Source organism: Plectropomus leopardus, chromosome 5, assembly GCF_026936395.1.
Source record: "Plectropomus leopardus strain MGB_pleo_1.0 chromosome 5, ASM2693639v1, whole genome shotgun sequence".
Taxonomy (NCBI): domain Eukaryota; kingdom Metazoa; phylum Chordata; class Actinopteri; order Perciformes; family Serranidae; genus Plectropomus; species Plectropomus leopardus.
This window is the reverse complement of record NC_142180.1, coordinates 23,830,001-23,847,247: the sequence shown is the minus strand read 5'-3', so window position 1 is coordinate 23,847,247 and position 17,247 is coordinate 23,830,001. Positions and strand designations below refer to the sequence as shown.

The following is a 17,247-nucleotide window of genomic DNA, read 5'->3' as shown; positions in this document are numbered from 1 at the left end:
CAGGAAACTAGGGCTTTGAACACTGTGGCCTAATGACCAATTGAACAGCAGGTGACTGATCAGCTGATAACAGAGGAGGGAAAACACAGAGGCCAACTAGTGGAGAGGTGAGGCATGACAGGGACCAGAAGGTTCCATATTTGTGCAAAGATAGGAAGGAAAGAGGGAGATCTGATGGAGAGAGACAGAGGGCCTTTCCCAAACCACACCGTCGCCATTCTCACTCTGTCTCAGAGTCCGTCTTTAGTCTCCATCACAGCTGAATAAAGCTCCTCCATCAGGGTGATGGGTTGAAATGCAGCAGCAGCTTTTGGACATTAGAATTTTATAAAAAAGTACATAAAATAATAAATAAATAATACAAAAGTATGAATAAACTAAATCATGAATCCAGTTTGTTTTTTTTTTCATTTTTTCACTCGGATGTTTATAAGCTGCTGGGTTTTGAAAAACTTTCTGTAAATGTACAAAATAATATAAAACACTTTATAATAAAGTAAGACGATTGCAGTTTTTCCAAGACAAGGGGGTATATTTGATCTTTAATGCAATGTGGCATTTAAGATGTCAACGTCTGTACAACAGTAATAAATGTCTCTTAGTTTGAGCAGCGTATAGTCACACAGAACTTTATTTGTATGTAACGTCCTCGTGACAAACACAATATGGCGTTGCACATGATCATTCAGACAGCACTGGTGCAGCACGCTGTTGAAGGGTCTCCACCTCCACTCCCTGCTGGATGGTTTGGGACGGCGATTAATGTGGCGGACACTCTGAGTGCACGCAGAAATGGAAGGGAAAACGGTATGGAGAGGGTGTAGGGGATGATCCGGGGAAACGCCCAGAGCGTTTTCCTTCAATTGCTCTTCATTTATACAGTATATCACATCATAGTCTCTGCATACTTTGCAGATAAAATATAAACATCAGACACAAACATGAATACTCACACAAACACAGACAGGATCACTGGACACAGCTCTTAGCTTGTATAGTATAATAATATATAATAATATACAGTATAATAACAAAACTGAGACACTAGTCGTCTTGTAGTAGACTATTTAATCAACAGAGTATAAAAAACATAAATACAAAATTATCTCAAGCCTTGTGGATCAGAGGGAGTTGTTGTTATTAGTATTGGTATCTGAGGCAAAGAAACGCACATAGATTTATTGTCCTTAAACCTCCAAGATCTAATAAAGACTCTGGTTGCTGCATTTTGGACCAAATGAAGACTTTTTTGTAGCTTTTATGGGTTGACCAGCAAAAAGCACATGACAATAATCATCACTCGAGGTACAGAAATATATACAAGTATTTAGGTATTTGTAATTTTAAAATAGGACAGGTCCTTCTAATGTTGCATACATGAAATTAGGCAGATTTTGTAATGTTCTGTATACTGTAGGCTCTAAAACAACTGCCTTTATTGGACTGTCACTAGGGGGCAGATTTGGTCACGTGATGCCGTGTTGGCAGGGCCTCATGGCTTTTATTTGGAAAACATACATCACCAGGAGTGTGAGCACCACTGCTAACGCTCAGATTTTCTGTCTAAAACTAATGTACTGACACAATCTATTCGACGTTAGGTAAATTAACTTTTGTCTTTAATTGATGATTGAAGTTTGGTTTCCACTCGAGGGTGTAGGACAGGGATACTCAGCTTGCTTTGCTTGGGGCCCCCTTTTGCAAAATGACAGGAGGCCACGGCAAGTTAATAAATAAAAGTTAAAGATTAAAACAATTAGTCTGCACCTGTGTCAAACTGCTCTCGCAGACTAATAGTAAAATAGTAACTATTTGTTTCAGGGATAATCCTGTATCTAAACTGAAAAAGGTGCAGACAATGAATGCTCTAAAACACTACCAACTGTGTCTTTACTCCATCCAGCCTCCAGTAGAAAGATGCTCTGTTCGGTTAAAATGAGCCGTGGATCACATCCCATCTACAATAGGCTGCACAAAGACTGAGATAGGCATATATCCACCTATTCATATCCTACCACATCAGCTTAGAGCAGCACTGCTGACTAGACAGGAGGAGAGAAAGATTAGAAAACCTCAATCTAGTGTACATTAAGGCTACAGACTGGGCCTGCAGCCACAGGATGATCTCCCAGCCAGTCTTCCTCTTTGAAATTTTGGCTTTTCACAGTATTTTGCCTTTTCTTTCCCCCTCTCTCTCACCCTCCTTCTCCCTACCCATTTCTCCCACTCTCTGGGACCTTCTTCCTGACACAAGCCCCGGCAGCTGCAGTCGGTGGAGCAGCCCTGCTCGCTTCTCGATTCAGTCACATCTCCACAGATGCCTCCCTGGAACGCTGCAAACGGCTATTACATAAAAGCTGAGTGACTTACAGGCAAATCCTCTCTACCCCAAAACTGCCAGAGCATACTGCCAAACCAGAGAGAGAGAGAGAGAGAGAGAGAGAGAGAGAGAGAGAGAGAGACAGAGAGAGAGAGAGATGGTGGTGTATTTTTGGGCGATGAGAACTGCAGAATGTCAGCATTTAATCCCTCCCCAGCTCCCCATTTTTTTCCTTTTACTTCTTTCTTTTTCACTCTTCAGTCCTCAGCTCCCTCCCCACCCACAGCAACTCCCCCTTACACACACATACACACAAACACACACACATGCACACAAACACATTTCCTCATACAACATGAGCACACATCGAGGTCCAGTCTTTACACTTTACACAATGCTGGAGAAAGCAGCTTGTCCGAGGTGCTTCATCCCATCACTCCAAGTGAAGACGCAAACATGTCGGAAAAAGTGAGTGTGTGTGTGTGTGTGTGTGTGTGTGTGTGTGTGTGTGTGTGTGTGTGTGTGTGTGTGTGTGTGTGTGTGTGTGTGTGTGTGTGTAGTAGCGACTGGCCTGCTTTAAAATCTGGCTTCCCAACAGACACCAAATCTGTGTTTGTTGCTTCGGCTTCTGTGTTTCTCTGGATCTGCCTCCAATTCTCACCAGTTCTGGGCAAACAGCTAAAAGTGCCGCGTTTAAGTATGAAGTTGTGTTTGAGCGGCATTAGATGTGTGTGTGCGTGTGTGTGTGTGTGTGTGTGTGTGTGTGTGTGTGTGTGTGCTTCCTGTGGAGTTATACTGGAATAAGAACACACAAGTTTACTGGGATGAAACTATTACTGAAAACACACACACTTGCTTACACAGAGAAAATACATTGAGAACATGGCCACTAATGCATTCACACACACACTGTACACACACAAACACACACACACACACACACAATAACATATATATACAGTGTACACAAATGACACACATTTTTCTGCCACATGTACAAAAATGCTTGCAAGCATACATACACACACACACACACACACACACACACACACACACACACACACATCCCACAGCATCTCTGGCTGGGCTACAGTGTCATCACAGTGTGTGAGCGCCACACTCTGTCACTCTGCCTCGCTGGCAAACAGCCTATCAAAACGCAGCAGCCCACACTTCCTGGTGTGATGGAATTGAGCCTGTTTCTCTTTTTCTGTTTCCCCCACTTCCGAAAGATCCTGCAGTCGCTGTCAGGAATAGTTGTGTCAGGAATTTTTTCCGACAGAAGATGCTAATATTCCTAAACACCTCAGCTGCTATTGACTCAGATGGATTAAAAGTCATTAGAACATGTGGGCTTTTGTGCACTGAGCTCATTTCTGGCAGGCGCACATCAAAACAATGTAATAGGATTTCCTGACAGTGAAATGCAAATTTTAAATCTTTTCCCTTTGAAGTGTTAATTAGTATAGGTAAATAGAATCCATATCACCGACAGTACATGAAGCTATAACAGTTTTAAACATTCAGACGTGCTCTGTCATTTACTCTTGGCATGTGGTGAATAATATAGACCCTGAATCAGTCATCAGGTACAAAGAACTCCTGTGGGCGCAGGTTTGATTTCCGCAGCAGCTCGTGTATTCGTCAGCTGTTTGTCCCCTGCCCTAAATCTCCTTCAGCAGGTCATTTAACAGCCCAGCTACAGTAAGGCACTCTAGATAATAACATCAGCTACAGTGCCCAAAACGTAAAACACAATTTGTCTCTGATGATTTCATTAATTTCTCAGTGCAAGAGATTAAATTGAATTAAGTTTCCTGGACTCCAAAAACAGGTGCTGGTTTTACTGTAAGTGGTCCCTGAAGGTAACAATGCCATTACCGGCTGATTCTGTTGGGACAATATACTGTTTACCTTCATCCCAGCTTGGGCCCACAAGACCTAAAAAAAATTAAGGAAGGCTGATGTCTGTGTCCTTGACTCTTAAAATGTATCATTCCCGGGCGCTTTTGGCTTGGCTCTGTGCTCAATCAAAGACAATTAGCAGTGAAGTTGTGAAGCCACTGAGGGATCATTTTCTCGTCACTGCACCAGCGACTCCTACTGGATGGTCGGGGCTACATGTGCAGCGGGAACTGAGGGTCATATCTGATCTCAAGTCAAGCTTCACCTCCTCAGTAAAGCCATCACCATTTTAACCCACTAATGGACAGTGACAATGAGCAGAGAGCATTTTAACTTTTTGAGGAATACTTCTTCCTACAATTTCCGTGCATGCCAGCTGCGGTATAACTTAAGTTAAGGAAAAATTGTGGCAATGGCAAATACTCTGTGCTCACACTTAAAGGGATAGTTCACCCCAAAATCAAACATACTTACATTTCCTCTTACTTGTAATGCTATTTATCAGTCTAGGTTGTTTTGGTTTAAACAGCAATGTCTCTCTCCAGAAATCTTGACCCAGCCACTTCAATGATCTACTGACCTTGTTGTGAGCAGTTGTTCTGTGGGAACTATTTAACCCTTGTGTTGTCCGTGGGGTCAATATGACCAGTTTCGTACGTTTCCAAACACAAGTCTCCAGGGGGAAAATCCTGCGTTTTTGGACCCAACCAAGCACCCCATTTTGTTGACCTTTACTACTTATACTAAATACTTCTTTACTCCTGTCAACACATTGGTGACACAGTAGGAGCCTTCCTGATTACATGGGACATACACGTACTACTGGCTCATGATTACGTGGATTATAGATGAATTTTGGTGCATTGATTTTAATATATAATAATAGGTATACAAACAGTGCATGAGAACAGCCTGAAACATTAATGGTGTCTTCCTCTGCTGAACTATAATGTTAGATGGCTCAATAGTGATGGGTAAGCTAGCAATAGATGTAAGCTGTGATAAAGTTGGTGGGTGTAGTTAGTTAGAAAGAAATTAGTTCCTACATAAAACTGCTTACTGCTCTGGAAAGAGATAACGCTGTTGAGTTTTTAAAAAATAAATAACTTTTTTCTTTTCCTTTTTTTGCTTTGATCACCACATGCTGAGTGCCATTATACAGGAGAGAAGACAGACATCTCTGCAGCCAATATCTCAAACACTGTGTAACTCACACCAGAACAACCTAGGTGGATACATCACTACAGACTGCGCGATAACATCAGTCTTACAAGTTCACTCAATGTCATTGCATGAAATAGCTCTAATGGTCTCGGTCATGATCTGGGCCAGACTGGACAATAATTTTGAGGCATGTCAGATAGTGCGGTGCATGCCTGGTGAACCATGGCATTGTGATACAATTTTCTTTTTTAAATTAAGCAAATGCAAGCAGAGACATAATATCTATTCATCTAAAAAAGATTTACATTACACCTGATGACTTACACTTTTTAAATCTGACAATAGTGTTAAATGTCATGAAATGTAATGACAAGTGTGGTTTCTACTGAAGGTTTTATATAAATATATATATATATATATATATATATATATATATATATATATATATATATAAATATATATATATATATATTCACACACATACATAACTGAGAGGCAAGTAAAAAGAATGTTCCTTTCTTTTTGTCATTACATGTCATGTCATGTCAATTAAGATACATTATTAGCCAAAACACAGACATGACAGTAATGCTACATAACTTGTTTAACACAAAAAATATGTACACTGTGTTTAGAGGTCATGGAGAACTTAAAACTTACCTGAAATGTGTGCCTTGGGAATTCGTGCACTTCAGTTTCTTATGACTGAAATGAGAATTACAACAGACATTGATTGAAATGACTGTCGTACATTTTCACTTGCTAAAACATTTTTTTTTACCTGTTTTCACTGATGAAAATAAGAATTAACAGTATAGAGTAACATGAATGTGAATAGGGAGGGAAAAAAGGATGATGACTGGATTATCAGCTCTGAATTAATTTATGATAAATGGATTTTATTATTTATATGTAATGTATTTTTTATATTTTTACTTCTGTATATATTTATTTTATTTCATATATTTATTTTTCTTTAGGCAATTTATGTTCAATATTAGGTTTGTTAGTTTTTATTACTATTATTATTATTACCAAAAAAGGTTATTATTATTTTGATTTGATTCGAGATAAGAGAGAGAGTCTCTGTAACCCCTTGATCTGTTTATTTGAAATAAACAAAAAGAATAATAAATTAAAAAGGATGAGGAAGATATATTGTGAGGGGGGTAAGAGGGGAACATGAAGTATCATTTTTGTAGTGGTGCCATGTTTCTAGCAGTAGCATTATGCTTACTCTCCAGTCTATTCTGCATTATTTCATGTTGTATTCTGATTGGCTGGTTTAGAAAAGTGGATTGTAGCAGCAGTCATATTGTGGGTTTTGGTCCAGTATTTCCTGATCATCACGATGTTGACACGGAAACACAAGACTTACATCCAGGAGACCATTGTTTATGTCCTGTATGAAACAAAAGTCAGTTGTGAGTTACTTTAAGAATGTAACGTATGTCAAGTGAGATATTTCACATGACAAGACATTAGCAACAGACATACATTTTTAAGCTAAACCATAATTTCTTTCTAAAGTTCATGTAGTTTTGGTGCAACTGCAACCATTTCACAGTGTTAACTTAACCATAAATCATAGGAGCTATTCTGTTGTCCACTTGTAGGGTGCTAATAACACTCATGTGGGTTGTATTAGAGGGTAGAAACATACCACATCGGCTGTATTAGCTGGAGGAGGACTTGTTGGTTTTGAAATAAATACTAAAGCTTTCATTGGGTTTCTGTCACACTTGCAAACCGTCAACACATTTGAACAGTATAGAGGGGCCTTAAAGGACACAATGCTTCCTGCATGTAACTGAATATTGGCACTGGAAGAAGTGGGCTGCAGATTTATCCAGTATGAACGTAATTAGGGATACTGGGCTGGTTCAATGCCAACATGCAGTGCCAGTGCAGAAAGACGTGTTTAATGCACGCATGTAGTCAGGCAAAGAATAATGATGTGAATGTAATATGTTAAAACATGATGCTGTCATTTAAAACGACCAAAACAAATGCTTTCTTTTAAAAAAACATTTTTTTACCAATGACAATGATGATACTCTAACTATAACCAAATGTTATAGTCGCATAATCTTGACCACACCTTAACCATGCTGCTACATTTGCAGATATTTAAAAAAAAATTAAATTCAAATAATAAATTTAATCTGGGATTAAGGACAATTGTTTTAGGATTCCTTATTCAAGACTAATGAAGAAATAAACAGTAAAAAGATGTCATTAAGTAGCTCTGTGGAAATGTGCCAGCAGTCAAAGGTACAGTAGGTTACAGCCCACAGAGGCTTACAGCAGCTATATTTGTCACTTGCACTCTAAACAACACATATAATGTATACATAAGCACACATTCAGATGCATTTATTGACACAAATGCACACACAAACAAAGTTAGAGACACAAGCACCCAACACACATGCACGCACACACATAAACACATACACACACACACCAGGCGTTCAGCAGTCATGCTTTTCTGTAGGATTCTCCTCTGGGTGCTGCGTCCAAGGTGAGTGCGCTGGCTGGCAGCTCCTGAGGAGTTGGTAGGAAGAGATAGCTGAGCGAAGCTATTAAAATACGGGCAGGAATTTCCCTTATCTCTCCCACCGAGGCTGCTCGCGCCGCTTTGTGCTATTATGGAGATAAAATGCACAGAGGCTTGGAATGAGGGAGGGAAGGAGGGAGGACGAGGAGGGGAGGGCGAGGTTGGGGAGGGAAGGCGTAAGAACGTCAGATTTATGGAGCTAGGGAAGCTTAAGGTTATTAAATCGGAAGATTACTCGACTGCGAAATTGTTGAAGTTTTTACGAGAAGTTGAGGGATTTAGGCCGGTATTAAACGGCAAAGCATTAGGAGGCCAGCAATATACATTATTCACAATTTATTTTTACCCCTTTTCTTCTATTCTGTTCACCCTTTGCTTTAGACCCCCGGTCTTTCTTCTCCGTCCTTTCATCAAGCTCACAGACAATATCGAGCTCCTCCTAAATTCTTATTCTGAGGAGCATCTGCACCTCCCATTTCTCCCCGCTCTCCCTCCACAGCAGCAGCGTGGAGAAAGAAAGAGGAAAAAGAGCAAGAGCCAAAGAGAGGGAAAGAGATACAGCAAAGGGAGACAAAGATGCTCCAGCTGCGAGGATAGTCTTGTCACCCAATGTTTCAGTATTGACACCTTTCACTGTGTGAGGCAGCGCAGACTTCTATCAAGGACATTCATCACTGTCAACCTTTTAGAGTTTGAGGGAGAGGTGATTGTAAAAGCATGGGAGGAAAAGCTCATATTTTACATTAGGATTTGAAGCTGAACTACACCTACGCCCACATGTTTACCGAGGCTAAGGAGTCTAATATACTGTGCAAATTGCTTTCATGGTGATGTGAGTGTTAACTGTTGTGACATTGGGTGTATCTTTGGGGCAGATGAATAGCAAACACTTCTCTGACAATTTGTTACTGTGAAGAGCAGTAAACAGACAGGTTGTATTTTATTGGAAAATGTCAAATATTCTTAACAGATTGACAAAACGGATTCTTAAAAATATGTTCTTACATCTACTCTTACAACATAATACATCTAAATACAGCCCAGCCATGTTTGTTGTATACTGTTGACACTTATAAACGACAGTAGGGTCAGAAATATTAACCTGAGTCCTTGGTTTACAAAATAAAATCACTTTTACCGAAGGGATCATCTATATTTTTAGAGATGTTGAATGATGAACTACAAGGGGAGATTTGTTTTTTTTGGGTTTTTTTGTTTTGTTTTGTTTTTTTTTGCAGTTTCACATTAGGACTCTGCGCTGGAATTTATTTGTGAATTTGTATTCCTAAGAGTGTGTGTGTACAATGTGTTTCCCCCCAGTTTTCTTGAAAAGAGAAACGCATTTGTCTCTTTCAGAGGGGCCGTTACAACAGAGAGTCATATATAACGCATGACACCACAACTCGCATCAAACATGGGTGAGAAATTTGTCTCCCATCTGCCCCTAAAAAAAAAAACACACACACACACACACACACACACACACACACACACCCACACACACACACACACACACACACACACACACCCACACACACACACACACACACACACTCTCCACCCCCTGCAAAGACTTAAAAGGGATGTGTCACTTCAGATCCAAAACAGCAGTGTTATACACACACACACAAGCTCATCTCCTGGCTGGTGGAGTCGCACACACAAACCTGCACCCACAGTTCTTCCATGTTGTCTATCATTATGTGCTCCGCTTCAAATGTTTACCATGCCTCTCTCTCTCTCTCTCTCTGTGCTCCTCTCATTCAGGTCAGGCTTGTTGTCTCTCAGCAAACTAAAAGAAAAAAAACAGTTTCTCAGAAAGGAACATCAGGAGGGGAAAAGTGAATAAAACATTTCTTTCACAACAAACTCTTTTGATAGCATGCACATATCCATACACACACATATAAACATCCCTGGAAGAGCATCCTCCCTCTTGCAGCGTCTTGCTGCATACTTCTGCATTTCTTTCCACGGATATTATATCTCCATATACATTTAAAGCAGCAGATATTCCATCTATTTTCAACGGAGAAGATTTCCTCCGCGATTATCTAAGGGCTCTGCGTGTGTGTGAGTTTGTGTGCGCGTGTTGTTGACGCTGGTAAGCTGGTAAACACACAGCTGGCCGTGCTCTTTGATACACCAGGAGGCCTTGAGGATATTTCACACCTCTTTTATACTCGTATTCTGCAGCACGCTTTCTCATCCTCTTCTTCTCTTCACCTAATTTGCACAATTTCCCTCCATCCTTCACTCACTGCAGTGACTCGGGGAGAATCGACGCACCCCCAGCTGTGATCTGAGGGATGGGGAACTTTTTTAAAAGCCGGCCAGCCAAGTTATTTGTATGTATTTATGAGTATGATTGCGCATGTTTGTTGGTGTGTATCTGAGTCGTGGTGAAACTCTTCCATGGATGGTGATGTATTTCTCATTTTCTGCACTCATTTGCCTGCGCGGTGAGACTGATTACATTTTCACCAAATACTGGTGAGAAGGCAGCATAATGCAGCTAAATATGGCCGACTACGTCTTGTCGTTTATGGAGGACTCCCCCACTGTTTGTTGACACTCAGAAAGAGAGCCAGCCATCTCCCGCTTCACTAGATAATTCTCCTCTGTGGCGTAGCGGAGAGAAACTTCATTAACCCCACTGCCACACAGTCAATCCTGGAGATGTGCATGTGTAATGTGGCTGAAAGCAGCCTTTTAACGCTGTAAACACTAACTTGCTAAACGTCAGGATGTATTACACACTCCAGCTAAATCTTAGAGAGCTGGTCCACCAGCTTGTGTTTTATGGGCTGTGGATAAATGCAAAAAATTATGTAATAAATATTATATGAATACAGATGTGTAGTTTCAGCAACAATGCACTCACATTACATGGTCCCATGAAACAGTTGTATGTTGAATTTATATTGATATGACAAGTTGCACCAAGGCCACAACCCCGCATTCAGCAGCAACTCAAATGAGTCTCAGGCCCTGTTCATACTAATATGCTTTTATATTAAAACCGTTTTAAAATGAAATTGATCTCTGTACACCAGCATTTTTACATCACTTTCAGAATTCATCTCCATCCATATTAACATGCCTTAAAATACATATCACATGACCATTCACACAATTAGATGTGATTATATCAGTGTAAACAGAAAGCGGATATTCTCCTCTGCCTAGTTATACAAAATACTACGGAGATGACAAAAAGTAAAGGCCACAACACACCAAACTGACATCAAAGAAATATCCGACTGCTGTGTTGCCTCCATCTCAGCCAAAAAGTTGCACATGAAGTCACTACAAAGACTAAAGCAGACAGCCAATGAAAGAAAATACCAGAGGGCAGTAAGCTATCAACGTTTTCAAAAGAGAAAACCAGAAGACGGTCTTGACACTAGTTAGCCAGTTAGCACAATTAACAACAAAATCCAATGTTGAAAGAACAAAAAATATTTACTGTGACAGTGAACAACAACACAAACCATCAGAGAACGTAAGAAAAACAATCTTACCTTATATACCAAGTTTGTTTCAATCTGACTCCCCCAATTCCATTTCTCTTCTTGTGCGCTCATTGAATTGCCAATTAGAGCAATTTCATTCATTCAGGGCCTTAAGACTTCTTAGATTTCTTAGCTTGGACTGACAGATAGGTAGAACTGTAAATGAAAGTCACATATGAGTATGAGGTTGTCAATACTGCCAAAAACACATTGGGGATGTGCAAAAAGCATAGCGGCACTGGGGGCATTATCAGTGATAAAGGAGAACCCAATCAAGAAGTATAAACTCATAATAGGTATGTAAAGCTAGCTAGAATGTTTTGGCAATGACCTGAAAAAAAGTGCTAAAATACAAACGTGTACATATAAATGTAACATGATTTTAAACATTTTCATGAAATTAAACATGAAAATGTCCTGTATTTTGTAAGACACTACCGATAATTTCATCTCTCCTTTTAATAAACAAACCAACAAACAACAGACTTTCAGGTCATTTTCTTATCATCTTTTCCTAATTTCATGCAGTTTGCAGGGCACCTTATGCCAAGTTGCTCATTGCCTTTTTTTCCAAGTTCTTTTTTAAGAATCCAATATTTTTTTCAGGTTTCAGAAGTTTTAATGCTTGCAAAAATTGTGCTTGTTTGGGTTCTCATTAAACTTTTCACTATCTACAAAATGCTTCCTACAAATGGATGTATGTGTTGTAATTAAAAATTCTAACACAATAATAGACATATACACAGGCAATCCTAATTTAGCAGCTTTCCCTCAGGCTCTTAGTGGCTAAATAAAGCCTGCAGGGGCAAATTGAGCCACCCATCCTGCGTCCAAACAGTCCTCCCACTCCCTGAAGCCCACAGAGATGCTTCCTCCTGGGACACTACTCCCACTCTGCCTGGGGGTTGCAGTACATATGGATGTGTTGGAACCACCTTGAAAAAAAAGAAAGAAAGAAAATAGGGGAACACTGTCAAAATCTGGATTTTTGTGTACAATATTACGTATTTCTTGAGTGTTTTTGTGCAATTATGTAAATGCTGAAAGATGAATACAATCGTTTTAAGTTAAATAATGACTTTGGGATGGCACGCAGTCAGGAAATGCCATCAGTGATGGCACCCAGTGTAAACTTTGAGCTGGGCAGCTGCCTGCATGTCGTTTATTTCCTCCAGTATCTGCCTCCAGCACACTCACGCGTACCAGCCAACAGGCTCCTTCTGTTCCTTTATCACGCACACTGATATTCACACATACTGTAGGAGTGCAAAGGGAGTAAATGAGCACACAAACACACACACACACACACTCACAGAGAAGATGAAAGGTAAAGCGACTGAGGGAAAAATAAGAGAGAGACAGTGAAGATTGCAGCTTAACCTCTTGGCTCCGCTGTAAAGCAGCACTCACTCTCTGGAGCCTTGCTGATAGCCATCTGTCTGGCAGGGGGAGACGGCTTCACCTTCCCAACACATCAGCACGCTCACAAACACTCATCTCACAAACACAGGGGCAACCACTCACACACAACTAGCCTGCACTCACAGGTGATAAGTAGACAAAAAAAGACATTTTTTAGTTTGACTTTCACAACTTAAATGAAAGTTCAGATGATTCCTAATCAGCAAAATGAAACATGTGACCCCTTAAATTCAACCGGCATGCCCCCCGGTCTAGTTATTTTTCTTCATTCATAAAAAAGTTTGCCTTTTAGATATGCAGCATGTGCACCCATAGCAATGATTAAAGTCTATTTAAAGTGAGCATGGGACATTCATTGACAAAGAATGAGCTATAACTTAGAAGTCCTGAACAGAATCCAAAACACTTTAGATTTGGGCTATAAATCTGCAGCTTAGTCAATAGCTCCCTCTCAAGGTGATGGCTGCGCTAAAGAAAACCTTTACCGTACCCACATCCTCACCCTCCTCTCCCCATCCAGCCATCCTTTAGCCCCACTCTTAAAACATAAATTCCTTGAAATCCTCCCACTTCTCCACCTCCGCCTCCCCTCTCCCCGCTCCTCGGTGTCCTCTCCACCCCTCGATCCATCTCTGTCTTCCTGATCAATAATCAATCTGCAGGGGCCAAGGCCAGGGGCCCTGCGCCATCTGTCTCCATCGGCAAACCTGGGAGAGAGAGAGAGGGAGCGTGAGAGAAAGAAAGGGGAGAGGGAGGAGATAAGAGATCAATCTATCTCCATCTATCTCCATCCGTGGTCAGGTCCACTCTGCCGGTATAGATCATAATTTGGAGAGGTGTAATTGCTGGTCAGAGACTGGGGGTGGATTCTAGAGGGGTGAGGAGGAAGGGGGGTGTCAATAATGTTTCTACAGTCCAGTCCTCCCCTCTGCCCCACCTCCTCACTCTCCTGCCTGACCCAGTTTCCCTCTTTTTCTCCTCTTCATCTCTCCCCCTCTGTCTCTGTCTTCCTCTCACTTCTCCTGTTATCTTCACTTTTCTCAATTCAATTTACAAAGATCCACAGACCAAAACAACATAATTTATCACTCTTTTTCTTCTACTCTCTGTTGATGTGTGTAGTTCTGCGTGGTGTGTGCGTGCACATGAAGTTTGTTTTCCGCTCTAATCCTGAAGGACCGGCACCAACAACGCCTACCCTCAGCGTCTGTGCTGCACTTGACACCCGTTTGAGCGTTTATGCGTCAGAGGAGGATGTCGCTACTTTGATAATGATCTACCTAGTAACACCTGCCTCGGAAAAATAACTCTTGGCTCGATAAATGAATTGTCAAATACACTTGAGAATGTTGCGCGAAGCTTGCCAAGACCCGGAGGAGATTTTTCCAACGGCCTAATTAGATCACACTATTACCTAAGCAAGTACAAGCCACGTGATAGCAGCTGTGAAAGAAGCCCATCCAGCAGTGTGCTCATCATGTTTGTTTAAACCCACAGTAAAACTGTTTTTATTTTCTTTGATCCCTGAGGTAATAATGGAAACAGATCCATACATTTTGCTTTGTTTTTGCCAATTTGGCAGAAAACAAGTTACCTCATTTGTTACTTGAGGACATTTTCACCCACTCAGATGCAGGTTTTCTCGAATAAATGTCGTTAAATGGCACAAGAAAAAAACAGTCGGAGGATCAAGATACACTCTCTGGGGAATATGGATATTTACAAAACATTGTGCCAATCCATCTAGGAGATGTTGAGATGTTTCACATGAGAACTTAAGTATTGAATCCTTGTAGGACTATGGATATCGGCCAAATTTCATGTCAATGGATCCAGATATTTCAATGAAAGCCAAAGCTGTCAGCCTCACGGTGGAGCTAGAGGGAAAATCCAGGGGATCACCAAAGTGACTGTGATACATTCTTTGGGGAAGCCCACTGACCAAGTATCGGTATTTGACGACTTGAAAGTGAGACCAGTTTGGTCCACTCTAATTGATTTCAGTGGGGCTGAGAGATTCAATATTCCCAAATCGATCACAAGAGACTAACAGGTCCGCCTGAATCCAATGTAATTTCAAAGACATATTCCAGCAATGTAAATAAGGGTCCTCATATGAAACTACGCCATTTAAGCTTCAGAAAGATGTTAATAAAATTGGTGCTACACGACCAGAGAAAACAGAATAAAAGGACACTTTTGCTGAAGAGACAGAAAACCTTCAACTACCAGAATGTGTCACGCCTTACTAGACCAATAAAAGCTCCCGTTGGTGGGTGACGTAATGTGGACTGGTCTGTGTGAAACACTGGTGGCTGAATCTCATATTACAGTTAAATGATAAGCTGAAACATCTGAGACAAGAGATAGGCTTAACTTAAACAGAATCTTTGTTTGTATTTGATCAGTGCTGTTTAGGTCTCTGTTTTCACTGTGCAGGAAGCATTATGACACCCACCTCCTGTTCATAAATTCTCATTAATACAGCTAAACACGGCACTAAAATATGTTTCTGAAAACATTTTAGGAGATAAATATGCAGTGCGGTAACCTTGACTGATACTCAATCACCACTGCCTCGTTTGACGATGTTGGGCGATATTGAGAAGACATGTTAACTGAAAACATCTTTGATAGCATCATCTATCTTGTCTATAGCACTCACAGTTGTTGTTATTACTCCGTATTGCTTCCAGCAAACCATTTGACAACAGCATTAGTCCCGCCCATAGCGCTGATTGGATTATTTTTTATTTCAACCAAGAAACCACAGTTTCATGACACAATGCCAGACGATCAGTCAACAGCGTGGAGTGGGCGGATTCCAAGGTCTGCACCCAAGCAATGGATGGTCTGTCTTTTGATTGGATTGGTATCTATGTAGTTCCCATTTCTGCCCACCTTAGTCAATATCTGATTGACAAACACTGATAAACAGCAAACTAGTTTTAAAAAAGGCTTGGGAAGTGTAGATGAACCATTGTGTGTATTTCACATCTCTATTTGCCATGAAGAGGACATTGGTTGCCATTATAAACCAATGTAAGTCCCGTAAGTAAATGAAATCTGATCAGGTCCTCCAGGCCCAGAGTGGGTGTTGTAAGTAAAAGGTGATGCATGCTATCACTTCTTGGTCCCCTCTGAGCTGTACAACACTAATTCTCTCACCTGGTGGAGAACAAACCCCCCACCCCCCCCACCCACCCACCCACCCACCCTCACCCCCGCTTCACTAGGCTGCGCTAACAACGCTGTTAACCTATCCCATCTCCCATCTTCAATTAAAACACCAGTAAGAAAGGATGTGCTAATTTGAGACTCACTGACTCATCAGCTCAGCACATGTGTGTGCGTGTGTGTGTGTGTGTATTTAAATTGGTACTATGCACGACACAAATACGGGGACTAATTAAATGTGTGTGTTTGTATTTTGTGTGTTTGAGGGACAACATTTCCATTCTTTGTTACAGCTCAACTGAGAAGGGTGTGTCATCGGAGCAAACATATATTCACACACACACACACACACACACACACACACACACACACACACACACACAGATGTGTGGGCACTGACTGAGCTCCTGTGAGTGAGAGTACCTGGTCTGTGAAGGATAACCCAAAGGGGAAACAAAGAGCCAATGAAACTTTAATGAGCTGGTCACGTATCAGCTGAAGCCTGCTGCAGCTGCACCTCTGCACAGCTCTCTGTCTCTGCTCTGCTCTCAAACCACAAACTTCTCTCCCCAATCAAAATGATAAGGAAACTGTAAACCTCTCACACAAAAATCGCAGAGAGAAACAAACGGAAGATCCCAAGATGAGGATAAATTCAGCTTTTCTGTTTCGGGTTCTGCACTTGTCTTCCTAACAGCTCTCTAGAGATCTGGTGTTTGTTGTGCAAAGCCAAGGACAACCGAATGACAATATATACTTTAGAAAATATTTAAATTGCCAACAGGATTAGGCAAAGCAGGCTGGGAATACTTTCAATGGTTTACATTAAACTACTTGGTTCTTGGATCGGTGTGGTTTTCTGGCAAATCAGCACCAAGTGTGAGTATGTGTATATTATCTATATATGTGTATATGTCAATAATATATATTACATGTATAATACTGAATAGCTTATCTGGCTTGTCCTAATATGACAAACTCTACCTTGGATTTCATGCACATTAAAAAAAGGGTAAACATTTGCAAATATTTGACCTGCAGGTCTTAAAAAAAATAAAGCACTGCTGCCCCCCCACCCCCACCCCATTTATAATATACATACAGTAGTCTATATGTGATATGCTAATAAATTCTGAACACACGTTAAAATGATGCCGGCCTCTCCCAAAGCCCCCGTTCTCGCT

General features: G+C 40.9%; 1 long non-coding RNA gene across 2 annotated transcripts in view; it reads right to left on the bottom strand.

Moving 5' to 3' along the window:
• Positions 1-9,506: 9,506 nt before the first annotated feature.
• LOC148189578 (uncharacterized) overlaps positions 9,507-17,247 on the bottom strand; it is a 15,640-nt gene continuing 7,899 nt past the window's right edge. For both annotated transcript variants that reach the window (XR_015776542.1, XR_015776541.1), the window contains exons 3-4: positions 11,474-12,399; positions 9,507-9,741 (exon numbers count right to left, since the gene is read on the bottom strand). This is a non-coding gene — a long non-coding RNA (uncharacterized LOC148189578). The remainder of the gene's footprint in view (positions 9,742-11,473; positions 12,400-17,247) is intronic.